We start from the raw sequence: 9,642 nt of genomic DNA, 5'->3' as shown, positions 1-9,642 counted from the left end.
TTCAGGGTTTTTAAAGTCACATTCTGTGCTTCTGCAGTTCCACAAACTATTAAAATTCACCTTACTTTATATACCAGAAACTGCATTTAAAATTGTGGCTGAACAACAACAAAGACACCTAAATCAGTCATCTGTCAAATGTGAACAATCAGAGACCAAAATTCATTATACATTGTGGCAGATTCTGCTAGTGGTCCCCTTTTCCTTTGTTGTAGAAACTGCACTTGAATGAGGCCGTAGTGCCCTGATTAAACTTCACCTCCCAGCCTTCCTGGCACATAGGTAAGGCAGTGCAATTGAGCTTTAGTCAATGGGATGTAAGCAAAGTTTGTGAGTATGACTTCTAGGAGTTTTCTTCAAGTGAATGAGAATGCTCTCCTCATTCCTCTTCTAGCTAGCTCTAATATGGACACAACGGCAGAACTCAATCAGTCATCTTGGACTTTGAATTGACAGAGAGAAGGAGGCTTGGTCCTGATAATCACTGAGTTACCTTACTGAGTCACTTTCTTACAGTGAGTGCACTGGACTGCTCACCTCCAGATTTCATTTACATAAAACAGACATAAAATTCTGTCTTATTGAGGCCACTTCTGTTTGGGGTTTTGTGTCTTTTGCAGCTAAATGTCATTGACATATTTGTGTTCTCAGTGATTGACTGTATAATGCATTAGTAATATAATATAAATATAAAAAGAGCTTACCGAATAACCCTAAGGAAAACCACTCAGGTCAAGAAAACCACTCAGGTCAAAAAATAACAGTTTGCAGCCACCCTAGAAGCCCTCTGTGTGCTGTGTCCCAATCACAACCACCTCCTTGCTTCTAAAAGCAACCTCTGCCCCAACTTGTACAGTAAACATATCCTGTTATACAGTGATGACATAACATTTCCTTGAAAAACATTTTGGCCAAAGACTACTTTTATCTGTTTTATTTGAGATGCTGCTTAAGACTTTGCTTGGAGAAGGGGGAGGGGGAAAATAATAAATAAATACAATTAGAAAAAAAAGACTGCTTGACAGAAGGCTTCTTCTAATAAAAAAGTTGGCCAATAACTGAAATAGTCTGACCCCCTCATTTGACAGAGGAAGAACATGAAGTCAGAGAGGGGAAAGAACTTTCTTGTTTTAAAACTGACAAATAAAAATTGTATATATTTATGGTGTACAACATGATGTTTTGATGTATGTATATATGCAAAAGGACTTTCTAATGTCAACTAGCAAATTAGAGGTAGAGTGGACTAGAACTCATGTTCTCCCTGACTTTTTTTTTTTTTTTTTTTGAGACAGAGTTTTGCTCTTGTTACCCAGGCTGGAGTGCAATGGCGCGATCTCGGCTCACCGCAACCTCCACCTCCTGGGTTCAGGCAATTCTCCTGCCTCAACCTCCTCAGTAGCTGGGATTACAGGCACGCGCCACCATGCCCAGCTAATGTTTTGTATTTTTAATAGAGACGGAGTTTCACCATGTTGACCAGGATGGTCTCGATCTCTTGACCTCGTGATCCACCCGCCTCGGCCTCCCAAATTGCTGGGATTACAGGCTTGAGCCACCGCGCCCGGCTTTCCCTGACTTTTTAACGTTTCATTTTCCAATCTGTTTCAGGGGAAGCAATCCTAGATACAAGGTACCAGCCATGTGCAATGACTCAAGGATGGAAAAGACTTGCTAATAAAGTCTCTAGTACAGGACATTCTATCTTCAACAAACACAAAACCTGCCTCTTTCCAAGCAAATCTCAAGGGAAAGATGCTACCAAGGACCTTGACAATGGTTCTTCCCAGATGGCTTTGCATTTTAACACAAAGAAACACGTCAGCAAAGGTGGGGTCAGACACAGAGTGACACAGTGGGGATGCCAGTCGGTGATTGGATGAAGTGATCTTCTTAGGCAGCCTCAGAACCCAGCACCAGGGCATCTCCCCCATAGGTACTGTGTGCACTGAGCCTGACACAAAGAGGGCCTTGGAGATCCCTGTGGCTAAGGGTGATGCTGAGTCTCTGGAATCAGAGGTGTGAAATGCAGAGATGCAGGCAAGCCCCAGCTTTCTTGGCCATCTTCGCTAGACTGTTCTGACCAGCATGTGGCTGGTTCTAACTCAATTTCTGGAGAATCCTTCATGCTCATGAAAGCCAATTATTTATTTTTAAGATGGAGTCTCGCTCTGTCACCCAGGCTGGAGTGCAGTGGTGCAATTTCGGCTCACTACAACCTCCACCTCCGGGTTTAGGCGATTCTCCTGCCGCGTCCTCCTGAGTAGCTGGGATTACAGGCAGGCACCACCATGACTGGCCAATTTTTTTGTATTTTTAGTAGAGACAGGGTTTGGCCATGTTGGCCAGGCTGATCTCAAACTCTGGCCTTCTGATCAGCCCGCCTTGGCCTCCCAAAGTCCTGGCATTACAGGCGTGAGCCACCGCGCTTGGCTAAAAGTCAATTATTTTATATTATGACAGACGCCCGTCATGCTTTTGTGTAGGAGATGGCAGTGTCCAAGATAACTCACTGGCCAGATTCCACAGCCTTCTTTATCTCAGATTCTTGGAAGTTTCTGGGTCAGGCCTATTGGTTTCTGCTTTTCCCTATAGGTTAGAATTGGCAGACAACATTAGCAAAGATGTGACTATGTGTTCTGTGTGGGAGACAAAAGGGTTCCAAGGACTAAAAGTTTGGGAAACGGGTGCATACTTTATCTCCTTTATGAAAAGTCTCAAGCACAGTATGTTGAAGGATCTGAAAATCTCTACAGTAAATAATTTTGCTTGATTTTGATGGGCGTGGCATTTTTCAAACTTGTTTTGGCTTTGGAACCTCATGTTTTACCAACAGCATTCTGCACATAACAGTTTGGCAAATGATACTGCCACCTCATTGATGGATAAAGTATGTATTAATATACATAGGATAGACAACATGGCTGGAAAATCACTTTTCTGGCCCAGGTAGCCATCCCTTTGGAAAAGTACTGAATTATCTCTGACTCATTAAAAATCCATTTCTAATAGCCCAAGAAGCCACTGCAGAGCTGATCTAAGCCAGTCTGAGGTGGGTTCCCCAGGGAGAGCTGGCTGGGCCCCACAGCCTGGCACCAGACTTATTGTACCATGATCCCTGGCCAGCCGGCAGCCACCCAGTGTGTGTCTTGACTTGTTTTTCCTTCCTTTCCCTCCTCCTTTTAGAACACAGCTGAATGGCTCCAGTCTCTCAGCCTTGCTCCCAGCCAACACTGGACCTCTCAAAGTCTGGCCAACTCCTCTTCCAGCGCCTTGATAAACAACCCCCTTCATGCTGGGAACCACAGCAGTGGGCTGTTTTTCTCCCTCGTGCACCCCAGGAAGCCTCTCCTCTTTGCCTGGGCTTTCTTCCCAGGGTCCTGGCTGCCAACCCATTTTACACCCATCCGAAGCCCAGTCAGTCACCTGAAGAAAAGGAGACTCACAGAAGGGCCAAGATGAAAGACTCTTTAATCCTGTGGCTTTTTGAGTTTTGTTTTTAGCAGGAAGACCTTATTTTCAAAACAAATTATTACACAGAATTTGCCAGTTTACAGAACAGATGAATAAAGACATTTATGGCAGACTTGTTTATTGTAGCACAACACTGGCAAGACACGAAAAGTCCATCAGTAAGAAACAGATTTAATAAAATTATGGTGAATTCATACAATGGAATACTATTCTGCCATCTAAAAGTGTGAGGCACCTCCCAACAATAATAGAACAAGTTCTGAGAAAATCTTTATTTTATATGGACAGGGTTTGGTTAACAGTTCCATTTTAGGGCAAAGGCCAACATTACTACTTGTCTTGTTAAAATTTACCATCTCCTATTCAAACTTGTCTAACGTTTATTTGGAACTTAAATATGGTGACCAAATATCCCGGTTTGCTTAGGCTTCCTGGGATATAGGACTTTATGTGCTAAAACAGAAAATTCCAGGCAAAGGAATGAGTTGGTCACCCTATACTTAACAGAAATCAGCATGTTCTTTTAGAAAGAATAGGTAGATTATTACTAATTTTAGCCCATGTTAACAAGCCAGTATATTCACAAATAATACTGAACCAGTATTTGCACTTTAAATATGAGGGCAAAATATATGAACTGATACGAAACATGAAACTATCTCAAGATATGGTAAAAAGCAGGGGGAAAAGACAAGCACAGAACAGTGAACTGAGTGTGCTCTCATTTTTAAAGTTCTTTTCTCTCCCTTTTTTTATCCCCCTAAAGGTCAGAGCAGGGGAGCAGTGGGGGATCTGTCCACGTAATAAAATGAAGTTTGTGACATCTTGTCTATGTGTGTACTCCATCACAAGAAAATGGCTGGGCTGATTTTCACCAAACTTTGATAATATGTTTGGGATAGTCTGACTTAATACAAATTGTTTGGCATGTGAAAATTGATCCTAGTAACCCTGGAGAGGAAACGTGAAGAGATAAGCAGCCATTCCCCAAAGCTGACACTAGTTAAACAGACAAGGCCTATGAGATCACCAATCAGAAAAGACTAACCAGGCCAGTCACGGTGGCTCCTGTCTGTAATCCCAGTGCTTTGGGAGGCCGAGGTGGGCAGATCATGAGGTCAGGAGTTCAAGACCAGCCTGGCCAGCATGGCGAAACCCCATCTCTACTAAAGATACAAAAAATTAGCTGGGCGTGGTGGCACAAATGCCTGTAATCCCTAAGGTCAGGAGTTTGAGACCAGTCTGGCCAATGTGGTGAAACCCCACCTCTGCTACAAAAGAAAAATACAAAAATTAGCCGAGTGTGGCAGCAGGCACCTATAATCCCAGCTACTTGGGAGGCTGAGGCAGGAGAATTGTTTGAACCCTGGAAGTGCATGTTGTGGTGAACCAAGATCATGCCATTGCACTCTGGCCTGAGTGTCAGAACAAGACTCCATCTCAAAAAAAGAAAAAAAGAAAGAAAAAGAAAAGAAAAGATTAACCAGATAGCTTCAGGTTTATTGACAGGGAAAACAAAGACCGGTTTCCAATGAGTCTCCAAAATAAGAGCCCATAAAGTAGACTCCCCAAATGGAAGGCCTCAGTCTACGGGCTGCCTCCCACAGTGGTGAGAACAGTCAGATGTCCATGTGTGTAAAGATGGCTCATGGTTTTCTGAATTAATTAGCTGGGCATGGTATGTACCTGTAGTCCCAAATATGCAGGAGGCTGAGGTGGGAGGACTGCTTGAGCCCAGGAGTTTGAGGCTGCAGTGAGCTATGATCATATCACTGCACCTAGGCAATGGAGCAAGACAGAGTCTCGCTCTGTCACCTAGGCTTGAATGTAGCAGTGCCATCTCGGCTCACTGCAACCTCGGCCTCCCAGGTCAAGCGATTCTCCTGCCTCAGCCTCCTGAGTAGCAGGGATTACAGGAATGCACCACCAGTAACTTTCATATTTTTAATAGAGATGGGGTTTCACCATGTTGGTCAGGCTGGTCTTGAATAAAAAAATTTTTAAAGTAGTTCTTCTGAATTGAGTAGCTCTTTTGGGTATTAAGTCTTTCATTTGCATAGACAATTCCTGAAAGATGCATATGAAATGGGTAATTGAATCAGTGTCTCTGAGGAGGAGGACCATGGGTCTGAAATGAACAGAATATATTTTTCATTATGTATCCTTTTGAGTTGGAAATATTTTCCATGTTTATATATCAAGTTCTTTTTAAAAAATTAGAACATATTTTAAGCATATAAAAAAACTGTTGAGATAACAAAGTTAACACCTCCTGATTTTGACAAATCTTAACATTTTGCAATAAATAGTTCATACAGACCTCTCTCTCTCTCTTAATAAACAAAATGCACATACATATATATAATTGAATTAGATATATAATGGAAACCCAGTTCTATTCCTCATTCTCCCATACAAAAAGAAGTAACCAATACCTTAAATTTGGAGTTTATCATTCCTATACATATTTTTGTACTTTTAACACATATGTATGCCTCCCCAAATGATATATTTAGATTTTAAATTCTGACTGCTGTATTGTCTGATATATAAATATGATGTGATATAATTACTGCTTTTATCTTTTCAGTCTCTCTTAGATGGATATTTATTTTCTGGGTTTTTTTTTGTTTTTTTTTTACACTTTACCATGTGTAACTTTTTTTTTTTAAGACAGTCTTGCTGTGTCACCCAGGTTGGAGTGCAATGGCACAGTCTTGGCTCACTGCAGCCTCTGTCTCCCAGGTTCGAGAGATTCTTGTGCCTCAGCCTCTCAAGTTGTGGGGATTACCGGTGTGTGCCACCACACTCAGCTAATTTTTTTTTTTTTTTTTTGAGATGGTGTCTCGTTCTGTCACCAAGGCTGGAGTGCAATGGCATGATCTCAGCTCACTGCAACATCCACCTTCCAGGTTAGAGCGATTCTCCTGCCTCAGCCTCCCAAGTAGCTGGGACTACAGGCGCCTGCCACCACGCCAGGCTAATTTTTATATTTTTAGTAGAGACAGGGTTTCACCATATTGGCTAGGCTGGTCTCAAACTCCTGACCTTGTGATCCGCCCACCTTGGCCTCCCAAAGTGCTGGGATTACAAGCAAGAGCCACCCCACCCGGCCAATTTTTTGTATTTTTAGTAGAGATGAGGTTTTGCCATGTTGACCAGTCTGGTCTCGAACTCCTGGCCTCAGGGGATCCCCACATCTCAGCCTCCCAAAGTGCTGGGATTACAAGTGTGAGCCACCATACCTGCCCTACATGTATGACTTTTATGATTAAAAGAAATAATGGACACAACAATAATCATCAATGTCTGCTAAAACCACAAGTTGAAGAGCTGATGGGAAGTTTATAGGATGGACTGGTCTTATAACACCTGAATCCATCTCTCCATCCTGATTACACACAGAAAGACAAGCAGGTGTTATGTGCTGCCTGATATTATATAAGAGGATTTCACAGCACCATCTATGAAAGATTGTCAGCAAAAAACCAAAGCTTGTTCTGATGAAGCATAAACTTAACCACCATTTTAAAGGAACTTCAGGGGACTGAGGAGCACATTGCACCATGGGATGCACTCAGTAAATCTAGAATTACAGAAGATCCTCCTACACAAAAGACCCAACTTCCTCAATAGATAATTTGCAAGGAGAAAAACAAAACAGGGCAGGAGTAGGATTGCTACAGACTAAAAGACATAAGAAACGTCAACCCAATGCAATGGATGGACTTTGTTTGCGTCCTGATTTGAACAAACCAAGTGCCTAAAAAAAGAATAAATAAATAAATAACAATAGAGGAAATTTGAACACTGGATATTTTATGATATTAAGAAATCTGTATTAACTTTTAGGTGTCATGATGGATAGGTTTTTTTTTTTTTAATCTTATCTCTTAGAAGAAATATAATAATACAAAAATTATTCAGGGGGTGGTGGCCACATCTGTAGTCCCAGCTACTCAGGAGGCTGAGGCGGGAGAATTGCTTGAACCTAGGAGGCAGAGGTTGCAATGAGCTGAGATTGTGCAACTACACTCCAGCCTAAGCAACAGAGCAAGACTCCGTTTAAGAAGAGGAAGAAGAGGAAGAAGAAGAAGGAGGAGGAGGAGGAAAAGAAATACAAGAATAAAATAAAATGATGCTGATATTTGTTTCAGAATAACCTTGTGGGTGGAGGAGGGTGAAGGCAGGCAGTGGGAGATGCAACAAAACTGGCTATGAGTTGGTAATTCTTTTTTTTTTTAATTAACAAAAAAATATGGGATGCTTCACAAATTTACATGTCATCCTTATGCAGGGGCCATGCTAATCTTCTCTGTATCGTTCCAATTTTAGTATATGTGCTGCTGAAGCGAGCACGAGTTTGTAATTCTTGAAGCTGGGAGATGAGTGTATGGGTTTCATGATATTATTCACTTTACTTTCAGATATTTTTGGAAACTTCCATAATAAAAAGTTTAAATAAAATCCAACTAGTTAATTACAACAAAAAGAGGTGCAGTCTTAGTAGGAAGATGGGTTGGAGCCCCATTCTCGGTTCCTCCCTTTTCCCTGAGGTACCTTCACAGAACCTTAGGTCTCTGTAGAACAGTTTGAAATCACTGATCTAGACCACGGATAGACAATTTTCTTCTGAAAAGGGCAAGATAGTCTAGGCTTTGTGGGCCATATGGTCTTCATTGCACTATCCAACTCAGCTGTTACGGTGTTAAAGCAGCCATAGATAATACATAAATGAATATGACTGTGTTTCAATAAAACTTTATTTGCAAAAACAGATGGTGGCTAGATTTGGCCTGCAGGCTATTGTGTGCCAATCCTTGCTCTAGATCGACCCCTTCCTTTTATTTGTTTTATTATTATTATTATTATTATTATCATCATCGAGACAGGGTCTCACTCTGTCGCCCAGGCCGGAGTGCAGTGGTGTGATCACAGCTTTCTGCAACCTCAATCTCCTGGATTCAAGCAATCCTCTCACCTCAGCCTCCTGAGTAGCTAGGACTACAGGCAGGTGCCACCACCTGGCTAATTTTAAAAATTTTCTGTAGAGTTGGGGGGGTCTCACTATGTTGCCCAGGCTGGTCTTGAACGCCTGGCCTCAAGCAATCCTTCTGTATTGGCCTCCCAAAGTGCTGGGATTACAGGCATCAGCCATCATGTTCAGCCTAACCCCTTCCTTTTAAAGTTGTGGAAAATGAGACCCAGAGGGTTAAAATGGCTCAAGATCACACACACACACACACACACACACACACACACACACACACACGCACACATACACCAGGACCTTGCAAGAACAACTGCTGCAGATCCCAAGACTTGACTTTAGGCCTGCATATCTTTGGTGTTATGGGCAAATGAAAGCAAGCATGTGGTAGGTGGGTGGAAAAAATCAGGGAAGCACAAGCTTATGTATCAGTTAGTGTCAGGTTCAGCTGTATGTATATACCAGTAGGCTGAAAATAACAGTAGCTGTTGCAAAAATGAGGGTTATTTCACATAGAAACAAAGTCTGGAAATAGACAGTTTAAGGCTCATGTATAGAATTTATCATCTTCTGGCTGAGCGCCATGGTGCATGCCTGTAGTCTCAGCTACTTTGAAGGCTGAGGCAGGAGGATCACTTGAGCCCAGAAGTTTGAGGCTGCAGTGAGCTATGCCCTCAGCACTGCACTTTGGCCTGGGCAGCAGTGAGCTATGCCCTCAGCACTGCACTTTGGCCTGGGCAACAGAGTGAGACTCTCATCTCTAAAAAATAATAGATTAATAATAATAATAATCTTTGGAGACCTAGGTACTATCCTTAGCCCATGGCTTCAAGGGCTAAGGAAGGTGACAACATGGCCCGATATGACTATTGGTCCCACCATTACATCCTTCTTTCAGGCAGAAGGAAGAATATACAAGGGTGAGGGCTTCCTAATGGCATCAGCTCATTTTAAGAAGTCTTTCTGGCCGGGCGCGGTGGCTCACGCCTGTAATCCCAGCACTTTGGGAGGTCGAGGCGGGTGGATCACGAGGTCAAGAGATCGAGACCATCCTGGTCAGCATGGTGAAACCCCATCTCTACTAAAAATACAAAAATTCAGCTGGGCATGGTGGCATGTGCCTGTAATCCCAGCTACTCAGGAGGCTGAGGCAGGAGAATTGCCTGAACCCAGGAGGC

General features: G+C 42.6%; 1 non-coding gene across 1 annotated transcript; it reads right to left on the bottom strand.

Moving 5' to 3' along the window:
• Positions 1-7,726: 7,726 nt before the first annotated feature.
• LOC116537653 lies at positions 7,727-7,833 on the bottom strand. The gene has a single exon (XR_004263239.1). It is a non-coding gene; the product is annotated as a U6 spliceosomal RNA (small nuclear RNA).
• Between the last annotated feature and the right edge of the window lie 1,809 nt (positions 7,834-9,642).

This window comes from Sapajus apella, unplaced genomic scaffold, assembly GCF_009761245.1.
Source record: "Sapajus apella isolate SASKATOON/1434 unplaced genomic scaffold, GSC_monkey_1.0 scaffold112, whole genome shotgun sequence".
Taxonomy (NCBI): domain Eukaryota; kingdom Metazoa; phylum Chordata; class Mammalia; order Primates; family Cebidae; genus Sapajus; species Sapajus apella.
This window is presented reverse-complemented; position numbering and strand designations above follow the sequence as displayed.